Source organism: Saccopteryx leptura, chromosome 5 (assembly GCF_036850995.1).
Source record: "Saccopteryx leptura isolate mSacLep1 chromosome 5, mSacLep1_pri_phased_curated, whole genome shotgun sequence".
NCBI lineage: Eukaryota > Metazoa > Chordata > Mammalia > Chiroptera > Emballonuridae > Saccopteryx > Saccopteryx leptura.
This window is the reverse complement of record NC_089507.1, coordinates 77,191,917-77,206,215: the sequence shown is the minus strand read 5'-3', so window position 1 is coordinate 77,206,215 and position 14,299 is coordinate 77,191,917. Positions and strand designations below refer to the sequence as shown.

The 14,299-nt window shown below is 37.6% G+C and overlaps 1 protein-coding gene across 1 annotated transcript in view; it reads right to left on the bottom strand.

Annotated features, from left to right (window-relative positions):
• The window catches only part of BMPR1B (bone morphogenetic protein receptor type 1B), a 427,129-nt gene that overhangs the window by 281,789 nt on the left and 131,041 nt on the right, over nt 1-14,299 (bottom strand). The window lies entirely within an intron of this gene.

Genomic DNA, 14,299 nt, shown 5'->3' with positions numbered 1-14,299 from the left:
TAAAACTCAAATGTCTGGTCTGAAGTGCACTGGTATTTGAACTGGGTGTTTTGATATAACAAAAATAGCGAATATCAAGCACAACAACAAAACAAAGGCTGTAGTTTTAAGTTGGTCTCCAGAGGCATTTTCAAGGCACTGAGCTAATTGGGTTCCCAAATCAACCAGACTTGACTGAAGACAGATTGATTTGTCAAAATATCTTCAGCAACAAAATACCAATCCGAGCAGTTGTTCAGCCTCAGTGGCCAGGAAAAAGCAGAGTCACCGGAGATAATGTGAACTACATCCAAATACTTCACAGAAGAGAAAAATCCTGGCGGAGCGGATATTAAGAGTTTCCTTGACAAGAACAAACCTTGGTTGTGGAGCACTTCTTTAAAATCACCTACATTACTTTGTTAATTTTATTATCCTTTAACGATCCTTTAAATATTCCCTTGTAGCTTAATGGAGTCCCAAAAGGAAATAAATTTCAGCCAGTAGCAAAAAATCAGAATGAACAGCAAAATAATAATAATAATAATAATTTTTTTTAAAAAAATTCTATTTAAATTTAAACTGTAAAGTACATCACTATTAGCTTTGTAAATGTAAAAATGCTAAATTTTCCACCAACACAGAAAATTAAATTCAAAGAAAATCAGAGAAGAAGATGTACCACCCTGTCCCCACTCGCCCTGCTGTGACCGAGCCAGCAGTTAGGGATGCGGTGGCCCCCAGAGGTAGGGAGGCGTTCTGCAGAGGGAGACCATGGCCTCACGGTGGCCAGGGATGGAAAGGAACGCAGAACGTGCACCATGATGGCACTGACTACCTTTTGGGTACACATATATTGGAGTAAATTAAAGGGGAAAATTGAATAGTAAGGTCTCGTTAGTCAAAAGAGGCCTGATCTTCATAAAATCCAAGCCAACAGAAACAATAGATTAACTAGTTTTCCCTGATTAATCTGTACTCTGGGTTAGTAACCAGATCTCTTCACTACAGTAGTAATAGTAAATGGTAATAAATCTATATAATGTAAATAAAATTAAAATTTGGAATAAAATAAAATGATTTGCCATTTAATGAATAAAAATAAGAAAATCATTTAAGTTAACGCATGCTATTAGGCCAGGTGACAAATTCACGACACTCTCACAATCTCTGCCACCTTAAATGAAAGGGATAATGCCCCCATCTTTTGACATCTGTAAAGGAATTCACAAATACTACACGAGTTAAGTGAATAAATCTACTTTAAAATCATCTATCCAAAATAATTCTCACCATGTCTTCCAAATATAGGGATTCTTTAAATATTCCAAGACTTTTAAAGCTCAGAGTTATTAAAAATAGAGTACTTAAATTTAAAGGTAGCCTCTTTCATGTAAAATACTGCTTTTATTTTTTTTTGTACCATTTGAAATAAACACATAGAATTTTGAGGAGCGGTGAACAAAAACAAGTAATAGAAGAATTCAATTAGCTTAGCTGGCTTTTCTTGATATTTGCCATCTTGCAGATTAAGAGCAAAGCAATGCTAAAAAGTGAGTAGGTTCAGAACCAGTCTTTTTCACTTCATGCTTGCTACTAGAGACAATAATGTTTTACATGATTTGTCACATTGCTCATTTAGAAGCAAAAAAAATAAATGCTTCTCACTGATCACAATTATATAATCTTTGATTTCTCTTACTAGTAATTCACAAATCACTTGGGGTGGCTGAATTAAAATGAGCACATCTAGTTACTGCAAATCCAATGCAGGAAATAATATTTAGCAATTACCCAAAGCAAGGAATAAAAACCTTGAGCTAATCTAACATTCTAATGTCCTGTTTGCTACCATATTAATATATTTTTACTACTTTTTAGAATAGAGTAAAATTAATATTAAATCTAACCAAGGAGGCAAAGTGCCTGAAAGGTACTAGTACTTCAAGTACTACTTATAAGCACTAATTATTGTTATAGAACCGCACATCCGTAAATCATATGGCCAAATATATTCTGAAATGTTGTCATGCCTTGGAATGCATTTTAAAGTAAGTCATTATCAGCTTGCTTCTAGTGAAATGATGAGTGACACTGTTTTTAAAGTATAAAGAACTATATAAATATAAAGTATTATTACATAAATCACATGCCTGACATCTTCTAATTTTCTTAATATAAGGATTCCATATTTCAGCAAGATACAAATGACAAGTTATCTATTAAAATTAAATATACAAAATAAAAGGTAAATGTATATATATTTACTCACTTTAGCAAGTTTTCCATCTTTCTGCCATAAAAAAAATTCCACCTACTGGATGGTTTAAACAACACAGAGTTATTTTCTCACAATTCTAGAGGCTGGAAACTCAAGATCAAAGTTGACAGTTTCTGCTGAGGCCCCTCTCCTCACCCGCAGATGGCCACCATCTTCTCTCTGTTTAATGGGGCTTCCTTCTGTACTGTCTGTGTCCTAACTCCTCTCCTTATGAAGACATCAGTCATAATGGATTAAGGCCCACCCCAAAGACTTCATTTCAACTTAATTACCCCCTTTAATGACGCTACCTCCAAATACAGTCATATTCTGAGTTATTGGTTGTTAGGACTTGAACATATGAAATTTGGGGGACACAATTCTTCTATTACACTACCAATTAAATATTTGCTTTATAAAATTCACAACTGAATTACACTAAAAATACTGTACCACAATTACATTGCAAATGATTGCATTTTCAAAAAGAGTAAGCAATATATCACTTCACAGGAATATACATTTTTATGGAAATAGTGTTATCCTACTCTTTGTTTAAAGCTTCTGAGACAGTTTACATCGTTAAAACTACAAGAACACAATGAAATTGAATAGCAACAAGAATAAAAGCAAACAGAATTTGGAAACCATTTGATACTATAGAGATACATGCATATACAAACTCATTCTAAGGTGTCCAACTGGACACTAAATTTAATCTGAATTAATCAGAAACAGGGGTATAGAAAGGAAAGGGTCAGAGTGGGAGTAACTGTGTTATCTTTTAAAGAAATGTAGCTTACAAGTTTTTCCAGAGAGAGACAATGCCCTGAGAGCAATTCTAGGAGCAAGCAAGGAATGGATTACTAAGGAAGCAACGCAGAATGTCTTCTACCATAACTTCACTTGGCCAAGTAAGATGCACAAGTCATACTATAGGTATAAATGGGCTATAAAAAAGCATTCGGACCTAGAGATTCATCATTTACCCCTTATTCATTCATTCAACAAATATTACTGAACCCTACTAGGGTCAGGGAATAACTACACCAGAAGTGAGCCAGACCAAAATCCCAGCCCTCACAGAGTTTTGTTGCTAATGAATGCACACCGGAATGCAAGAATCACAGTGAGCACTGTGCAGTTCCCTTCGCTGAAATGCAGCTGAGGATAGCGGAGGTCAGCAAATCAGACTGCTGAGAGTTAAGCAGTTTAACTTCTCTTCAAAATATTAAATTACAGTGAATGTTTTCAAAGAGATAAGGAAATGACAAAAATTATTAAATAAAAAATTTTATTTAATCACAGATTAAAGGGTTCAACTTTTTAAACATACTATAGACTATATTTTAAGTTGTTGAATATTTCAGAGAAAGAGAAAAGTTCAGAAAATAACATAACACCATGCACTTACTAGCCACATTTACAAAATACTAACATTTTGCCTTTTAATCTTACCAATAGCTAAAATACCATTGCCACATTATCAAGTACCACCATGAATCCCCGCTATCCCTTCTCTCTCTCTCTCTCTCTCTACAAAGATAACCAATCTTCAGAATATTACTTATATTCAGGCTTTCTGTTTCAATATATTTGAACACTTAGACATAATAGATACTACTGTATTTGGTGGGTCAAAGTTTTACATAAATAGAATTAAACTATATGAATTCTTTGCTGGGGTTTTTTTTTCTACCTTCCCATTGGTAGAGGTAGCTCTTATTTACTGACTCCAACTGCTATAGAGTATTTACAGGATAAATAAACCTCAGTTTGTCATTTGTTCCTCAATAGAGGGACGGTTGAGTTATTTCCTGTACGTATTCATACACACACACACACACACACACGCAGTTTGCACAGAGTATATTGAGAACAAACAAGAAAAAAATAATCAACACACTTTGGGTTATCCTCTTAACCATTTCATTTTTGAAATGAAACTGAGTATAGCAGAGATCAGATATCTATATTTACAGCATAAATAGTCCACATCTTGATAGATATGTATGAACGGTGCCAAGGAAGTGCTGGGCCTGAGGATATGATACACACACCTTCAACTTCACCAAGAGGTGTCAGATTGCTCTCCAAAGAAATAGAAAATAATATCTCACTTGACACACTGAAGCCAATGTTGGGGATATTAGATACTGGTTTGTTTGGGGGATTTTTCCCCCCAATTTAATGGGTATATTAAAGTGGTACTTCATTGCTGTTTTAGTATCTGTTTCCTAGATTATACACAACCTTCTGAGTTAACCGAGTCCACAATTCTAGGAGAAGGAATGGGTGGTCAGAGATACAGGGGAAATCTCCCAGTCGTGTTAAATACAGTTTATCACTTCAGATCCTCCTGTATCTGCTCTCACCCCATTTATTTACCTGCAACACTAACCTTCCAAAGAGTGTTTCCACCCCTCCCAAGATCTGAACATCTGAACACAAAGGGCTAGTAGTGTATTAGGCACTCCTTTCCCCCAATGAGATCAAAGAATAACTTATTATAAGACTTATACATTTGCTTATCTTTACATGTAAAGCACTCTATTTTTTAAACCTACTTTATTGCTAGTTGAAACCCATTAAATTGATGTTATAATGCCATTAATGGGTCATCACACTGAATATGAAATCCACTTGATCTTTTCTATGTCTCATTTACATGGAAAGAAGAGAATATCTGTATGTTTCAACCTCAAAGTACCCTAACTGGGGGTACTGCCCAAGGGGTTCTAGGATCTCAGCCCATTAGTGTTACAAGATTTCATTCCACTTTTCACATGGATGTGCACAGGACAGGATCACACACGGTCTGACACTCTCCGGACATACCATTGAGGGTTATTTTAACTACTTTGGGATTTTGTTCTTTTGTTTGGCTTTATCTTTTGATAACTTGCCTTTCAGTTTTCATAGATGTGGACCAGAAGCATATTTTGACTATCTCTACAAGCATATTCTATTTTTTTAAGTTATTTCAGTTCCAAGATTTGCCATAATAAAATAACAAAATTGTTTTCATGCCCATAGGAATTAATCAAATAACTATTACTTGATATTCTCTTTATTCAAATACATATAGACATGTTCTTTACTGTCACAACTATGGCCTCAAATAATACTATTAATATTTGCATTCTGGAAAAAAAAATAGGGTTTAGGATTTGGGGCTTATTTGTACAATAATTGTTAGCTTTTGTTAACTTCTCTTTTTCTCACAACTCTGCCCGTTTTTAACACACTTTCATTGTAGTTAGCTGATCCTAAGCACGGAAAGTATCTAAATATTTGTACATACGTATGAAAACAAACTGTATCTTTATAATTCTGAATTATAAATACAGGACCTAACATTTTGATTAACATGTAAAATGTTCTTAAAGCTTATTACCACTATGCTGACTATAATTTTTGGCCTATTTATCTTTTCTTTCCATTTTACTGGATGCAATGTAAAAATACACCATCCAGCCAACTGACGTCTGAAGTTCAAGTTATACACAAAGCCAGTACTGAAGCAGATCTGGGGACCTAGCGCATTACAGTGTGGTGTCTTTCTAAAAGTGTGCATGCACTCGGTGTGGAATGTTATGATTGGATAAGTTACAGATTTCCAAATTAAAAAAAAAAAGAACTCTGTTTTCATTCCAATCTTGTTTAAGCAAAGGTTCTGCAGATTAGAACTGACAGGTTATTTCTAACCCTTGCCATTTCTCCTACTCTCCCTGAGCTCCTCTCTCATACTGGGAGTCTAAAAGTGACAACCTGCTATTTTCTGAAACCGTACAGTAGCAATTTGAATAGCCATCTCTGTGCCTGGTACAGACTCTCAGAAATATATATCTGAAACGATAACTCTACAATGGGTGAGTGAATAGCGAGACTTATTTCACATCAAACGTAGTTATAAGAAGAAAAATAAAAATGCCCAATTTAATTCCAGTAGAAACATTCTCATTTCAAAAGTTTTTAATACCTTGCTTAAATTTGACAGTGACTATTATTAATTTTCTCAGTAATTTTTCATGAATTTGAACTAGAAAATTTCACATTTTTAACAGTATGTTAAAAACAAATGATAAAAGATCAACTCTCTTTTTGTTTTATCTCAATAAATGTAAATATAAGACATTTAATAACAGGCCACATACACTAGTAAGAGAATACTAATTAGAGCTCTTTGCTTCTTTATATTCACATTCACATTTTATATTTAACTGTATCATTTCCCAGTTGTGCCAACTACTGTGCTGTAAATAATACATAAGATTTAAGAAGTTAACCCTTTGAGTACTGAGTTTTTTTCATGCTTGCTGACCCCCGGGAGTGAGTTGTTTTGTTTTGTTTCAAAAAATAAAATTAGTTCCAGTTATAGTTTTATTAACTTAAAATCATGTTTGTTTGATAACCAATGTATGGAGACAAGGAGAACATATATTTGCCATTTTTTAATGTTGCCTTACACATTTTTAAAATAAATCTATCATACTCTGGGTGGTCAGGAGGCATGAGGACGTACATGAACATTCATACTACTCAAAGGGTTAAGTCATTATTCAAAGTACCATACCCGTCTTAGTAACATATTATTATAAGTACCTGAATGCTGGTCCCCAAAGACATCAGGTCCCATGACCCAGAACCTGTGAATGTTACCTTGTCTGATAAAACCTTGGCAGGTGTGAGTAAGAATTTGTGACAGAAAGATTATCCTGGTTGACCCAGGTGGGCCCTAAATTCATCACAAAAGTTCTTATAAGAAAGGGGGTAAAGGACATTTCACAGGTACAGAAAAAGAGGGCATAATGTGAGCATGGAGGCAGAAATTGGAGTGATGTGACCTTAAGTCAAGGGATACCAGCAGCCACTGGAGCTGGAGGAGATAAGAAATGGATTGTTACCTAGAGCCCCCAGAGGGAGCATGGGCCTGCTGACACCTGGACTCAGCCTTCGTGAAACTCGTTTCCGAGTTCTGACCTCAAGAACTGGGAAAGAATAAATTTCTGGTGTTTTAAGCCACTAACATGCTGATTTATTGCAGCAGCCTCAGGAAACTAATACCAGTATAACTGCTATTATCTCAGGATAACATACTGAATTCTCAAATTAAATGAATAACAGGGATGAAGGGTCCCCAACCACCTGAAAAAAATGAGAGATCCTTTTCAGGTGTGCTGGGAAAAGGTTTTGGAAGGGTTTTGAAAGAACAAGGCCTAGAAACAAAGAATGTTTGAAGTGTGAAACCTTCCAGAAAGTAGTATCAATAATTATTGGGTGCAAATATTCTTAATTCAATAATTCCACAGCTGAGAACCAGTATTTACAATATATACTAAGTCCTGGCAAGTGGCTCAGTGGATAGAGCATCAGCCCAGCATATGGATTTACCAGGTTCAATTATGGTCAGGGCACACAACAGAAGCAACCATCTGCTTCTCTCCTCCTCCCTCTCTCCCTTCTCTCTCTCTCTTACCCTCTCACAGACAGTGGCTCAATTGGTTCAAAGGTCACCCTCGGGTGATGAAATAAGTCAGTTGGTCTGAGCATCAGCCGGGCACTAAGGATAGCTCTCTGGTCAGAGTGCATCAGCCTCAGGCTCTAAAACTAGCTCTGTTGGTTGAGCATGGGCCTTGGACAGGAGTTGCTGGGTGGATCCTGGTTGAGGCTCATGCAGGAGTCTATCATCCCACCTCTCACTTGAAAAAAAATATGTACCAAAATAAGTTCAAATTTTATGGATAAAGATGTTCCTAGTAGCACTTATCTACAATACCAAAAGCAAGAAAGAATCAAAACATCTAAGCATAGAAGAATAATTAAGTAAACCACAGTATGTTTCCTTGACTGAACATCTTACACACTCATCAAAAAATGTTTAAAAATGAATTTGGAGAATAAGAAGTTACAATATGATATATTACATTTAGAAAGCAACATGAATAAGAATATTATTACTCTTAATTCTTATTTAAAATGTATAGAAAAAAACTGGAAAGAAATATACAGGATTATACCTGACTTTTACCTTCTCTCAGTTTTTTGTTTAAATTTTATTAAAATACACCAGATACTCTGAGGACCATAGCAGGTAAAGGGCTCAAAAAAGAGTAGTTGGCAGGCACAAATGCTACAGTTTCCTGGGTGATTAGATAACATAAAAATAATATACCTTACCAGCCAAAATTCTCAAATGTCTTTAAATGTATCACATCACCTACAATGGCTCTGAATCTCCATGAGGCATGCAGGCATAGATACTACTGTCACTTATTTAAATTTGGGAGCACAAGAAGTTTTGGAGTCCACTCAAGGTCATTCTACGTAAGGAGAAGGAGCTGGGACAAAGCCACATCACGTCATTTCAGACTGCAGACTGACTCCCCCATCTTCATGATGCTGATGTAGCACAGACAGGTTTAGCCACGGCGAATGGGTAGCTCTTAGTATCAGAAAGCTTTAAGAAGCCAAGGCGAAAACCCCAAACCCATTCTGATTGGCTGATACTTAAGTATGGAAATCCCACCAGGTAAAATATCTAGGTTTCCTTATAGCCCTTTCAGATTCATGAGTAGGCCAAGGAATCAATAAATCAGACTTCCCTAAATATTGCCAACTACATAAATACGTAGAAAATTATCCAATCTTTCAAATGAGTAATATCTCTTCATTTCACTTATTTTGATTCAGGATGTAGTTTACTTTAATTTATTGGTCCAAGACTCTCCATACAATAGGGTCTTGGTTTGGATACTTCAACTTTTTGTAAAATATGCTAATAATCTCAAAGCCAACAATTTGGGAGATAAATATTTGTGTATAGCTGTAATTTCACCTATTGGGACAAATGAAAACAAAAATGACTACTGTAAAACTCTAGAAACTTAATGTAACTCAAAATACACAAAATATATATTGTAACTACAAAGTTAAGTTTTTTCAAAATACTACATACATTCTCATTTAGATTGTAAAATTAATTTCTGTGCATTTTATATTGGTAAATATATCCTAGAGAGCTCTATTATTTCTTTAAATTTGATTAGTTCTTAAAGAAATATGAAAGAAATGGTATTCATAATTAATTGGTGGGGAAGAGATCATGCTCAAATTAGAGCTAATTTTGTATTTTCATACTTGGATAAAGCAAGTTGAGAACATCATAAGATGAATTAAATAAAACCAATTATCAAATGTCAATTTAAAAACTCCATTTTCTGCCTGACCAGACAGTAGCAAAGTGGATAGATCATTGACTTGGATGTGGAGGATCCAGGTTGGAAACCCTGGATTTCCAACCTGGATTGCCAGCTTGAGCCAGCAGCTCACCAGCTTGAGTGGGGTGAGGAGAGGCTCACCAACTTGAGTGTGGGATCACTGGCCTGAGCATTAGATCATAGACATGACCCCATGGTCACTGGCTTGAGCCCAAAGGTCCCTGGCTTAAAGCCCAAGATCTCTGGCTTGAGTCCAGGGTCACTGGCTTAAGTCCAAGGTTGCTGGCTTAAGCAAGGGGTCTCTGGCTCAGCTGTAGTCCCCCCCCCCCGCCCCCATCAAAACATGTGTGAAAAAGCAATCAATGAACAACTAAGGTATAGCAAAGAAGAACTGATGCTTCTCATCTCTCTCCTTCCCAGTCAGTCTGTCCCTCTCTTTGTCATGCTAAAAAAATAAAATAAAAGATATTCATTTTTATCCTTTAAGTTAATATTAGTTTCATTTTTTTATATCCCTAAAGTGCTTTTAATCAGAAATACGCCATTAAAAGAAAAATAAATATCTACAAGTAGAAAGTCTTTATCACTATCCTTGTTAAAAATTACATCTAGGTCCTGGCCACTTGTTTCAGCAGTGAAGCGTCGGCCTGGCATGTGGAAGTCCCAGGTTCAATTCCCGGCCAGGGCACACAGGAAAAGCGCCCATCTGCTTCTCCACCACTCCCCCTCTCCTTCCTCTCTGTCTCTCTCTTCCCCTCCCGCAGCCAAGGTTCCATTGGAGCAAAGTAGGCCTGGGCACTGAGGACTGCTCCATGGCCTCCACCTCAGGTGCTAGAATGGCTTTGGCCGCATGGAAGCACACCCTAGATGGGCAGAGCAGCGCCCCCTGGTGGGCATGTTAGGTGGATCCCGGTCAGGCGCATGAGGGAGTCTGTCTGACTGCCTCCCTGCTTCTAACTTCGAAAAAAAAAATTTTTTTTAATTAAAAAAATACATCTAGGCCCTGGCCGGTTGGCTCAGCGGTAGAGCGTCGGCCTAGCGTGAGGAGGACCCGGGTTCGATTCCCGGCCAGGGCACACAGGAGAAGCGCCCATTTGCTTCTCCACCCCTCCGCCATGCTTTCCTCTCTGTCTCTCTCTTCCCCTCCGGCAGCCAAGGCTCCATTGGAGCAAAGATGGCCCGGGCACTGGGGATGGCTCTGTGGCCTCTGCCTCAGGCGCTAGAGTGGCTCTGGTCGCAACATGGCGACGCCCAGGACGGGCAGAGCATCGCCCCCTGGTGGGCAGAGCGTCGCCCCTGGTGGGCGTGCCGGGTGGATCCCGGTCGGGCGCATGCGGGAGTCTGTCAGACTGTCTCTCCCTGTTTCCAGCTTCAGAAGAATGAAAAAAAAAAAAATACATCTAGACAAAAATACAGTTGAGATGGTCACACACACACACAATATATATATATATATATATATATATATATATATATATATATTTATTTATTTATTTATATTACCAACAGAATTCAACTCAAGAGCCAACTAGAAGTTCTTTTGAGAAACTCTACAAATAAACACAGGTTAGTTTCCTTTCCTTTTATGATTGGTATGCTTGTATCACATTTTAGCATTAAATAAAGCATATAATCACATTTGCCTGTTTTAGAAAGCTCACATGATGATTTCCAGTAACTGAAAATGAAAGAAGCAAACCAGTTTAGGAAAAATTCTGATTTTTTTTTAAATCAAGTGCTATATAGAGCATATTTTGTTGCTCTTGAAAAAGGACAAATGTCACACACCTTATGAACACCAGCATATTTCTTAATGATTACTTTGAAATGCAAGATGTTCAATATGTAATCAATGCATTATATGTATATAACTGCAAGCTACCTCTAAGACACCAAAATCAGGAAAATTTTCCTTGATCCAATTGCCTGACGGAACAACTCTTGAAAAAACCTGAGTGTATCATTTAATATCACAGCTGAAGTGCAGCAAACTAAGCCTTCTTCATGAATTAATTTTTCGAATGAATAGATTTTCATCTAAAATCTCCCCATTTTTGTTGAAAAGGGAAAAATAAAGATAAAACATTTCAATTTTTTCATAGATTATAAATCAAACAAAAATTGCAGGCTGCACATAAACAGTCCCCTGACTACATCTGTTGTATATGATACAATGATCTCTAATGTAGAGCATTTAGCCTCTTCACCTCTTTGCTGCCATCTTTGAATAAACATGTCTTGAAGCACCATTAATCTAAGCAATGAGGGATACTTTTCTTTCAAGAACAAGCACATTTTCAACTTTGGAACAGCTATACAGCTGTAAAACCAAGAGAAAAAAAGAATTCTGGGATACCTGTTTACATTAAAAATTGGACATGATACTACCAAGTCCCTCCAGTGAGATGTTACATTAAAGAACTTTAGACAATATTAACTATTTTCCTTTTCTATTATTCTTTTTTTGGCAAGAGGAGGAGAGATAGTGAAGCAGACTCCTGCATATGCTTTAGCTGGGATCTACCCAGCAACCCCATTAGGGGCCAATGCTCAAGTACCGAACTATTTTTAGCACCTAAGGCTGATGTGCTCCATTGGAGCTATTCTCAGCCCTGGCATCATGCTCAAACCAACTGAGCCACTGGCTATGGGAGGGAAGTGGAAGAGAAGGGTAACTGGGGTCAGGGGGGAGAAGCAGAAGGTTGCTTCTCCTGTGTGCCCTGATCACAAAACAAACCCAGGACTCCTGTACACCAGACCAACCCTCTATCCATTGAGCCACCAGCCAGGGCCTAATTTTATTCTTCTATATCATGATACACCCAGAATAACTGAAGAAATTACAGTGGTACCTTGAGATACAAACAGACCAACATATGAAATTTTTAAGAAACGTGCTGCGACTAGGTCCGTATTTTTGTTAGAGATCTGAGCGAAATTCCAAAATACGAGTCGTAATCCAGGAAGCTGCCACTAGTTGGCGCGTTGGCACACAGGTCCAGTATCGGCAGTTCGATATACGAGTTGACTGACTTATGAGCTCAGTTACAGAACGAATTAAATTCATATCTCATAAAGAACAAGCAGCCCTTTTTAGTATTCATTGGCTAAGTTTACCAAGTTTAAAGAAATACAAGTTTACATTTGCCAAATTTTTCAAAATAACCAAAAGTCAAATCAACAACTCACTTTTAGAAAAATGATTAAAAGATACGTCAATGGAAATACATGTTTTATAAATACCTTTTAAACTGTTCTATTGGAAGGGGGCAATAAGCAAAATAAAGTATTCCAAAAAGGAAGTCCTTAAAGAACCAATTCTTTAAAATACAAAAAGGAGCAAATGAGACCTAAGATCAGATATCACAACATTGTCTTGAGACTATGTGGCAATTTCTATGTAAATGGTAATAAAGGGTTCCTTTCTTTTCCTTCCTCTTTTTCCCTTCTCTCTCTCTCCCTCCCACTCCCTCTCTCCTTTCTTTCTCTTCCTCTTTTTTCTTTTATTTTTGACAGAGACAGAGAGAGTCAGAGAGAGGGACAGATAGGGATAGACAGACAGACAGACAGGAAGGGAGAGAGATGAGAAGCGTCAATTCTTTGTTGCAGCACCTTAGTTGTTCATTGATTGCTTTCTCATATGTGCTTTGACCAGGGTGAAGAGGCTACAGCAGAGTGAGTGACCCCTTGCTCAAGCCAGTGACCTTGGACTCAAGCCAGTAACCTTGGGCTCAAGCCCAGCAACCTTTGGGATCAAGCCAGCAACCATGGGGTCATGTCTATAATCCCACACTCAAGCCAGAGACCCCGCACTCAAGCTGATGAGCCCGCGCTCAAGCCGGCAACCTCAAGGTTTTGAACTGGGTCCTCTACGTCCCAGTATTATGATCTATCCACTGCACCACCCACCGCCTGGTCAGGTTCTTTTCTTTTTCTTTTATAAAGGCCATAATGGCTATGTTTGCTGAGGGTGAGAAAAAGAAATATAAATGCTTACTGTTTAAGAAAACTTAGTTTGTGCCAATACATTGAAGAAACTGTTCTAGGACGGTTGATTTATGAGAAAATGTAACCCCTGAAATGTTGCCAAGGTCACACAGACCCAGGGTAATCCCTGACACACAATGGGTGCCATTGGGCATATGCAAAGAGAGAACCTGGCAGGGGGTTGGGTCATTTCTACATTATGTATCTCACTGCAAGCACGCTGGGCAGAGGAACCGCAGGTTGGTTGTGCTTTTCCAGTATTTCATTTCATTATCCTGCTTGTGGGGTTACAAAAACATTAGCAGTACCCTGCTTATGATATATATGTGATCCCTTTCAAGGTGGCAGTTAGCACTGTTTTTAAGTGAAATATGAGAGCAACATTACAATTTCCAAATTCACTTTCAATAATTACATTAACATGACAAGGTTCTCAAAAACTGCCAAAGACAACAACAATGGACTGTTTACCTTGAGTAGCATATTTCACTGTGGGCCTCAAATTTTGTCCCTCAGCTCACTTTGTCTTTATCCCCTTATGACTGTGCCACACAGCAGCCACAGCTGGTTCTCCCCATCATTCTCACCTTTCTTCAGGTTAATACTTCCATTTACATTTTGCCTTCTACTGGCGATTCTCAGATGGCCATTTCATAGGAATGGAAAGGCACCCAGATGTCTTGCATGGTCTTACGGGACTTCAACTATAGAACAGTGAGTGAACCCAGTTCTTTATTCCTGAGCACTGAATAAAGAACATTTCTTTCTCACTGATCAGAGAAAACCCATTTCAATTTCAGTTCATATGAGAAAGACTCAGCTGCTCTCTATTAGCTTGGTACTGAAATGTGTT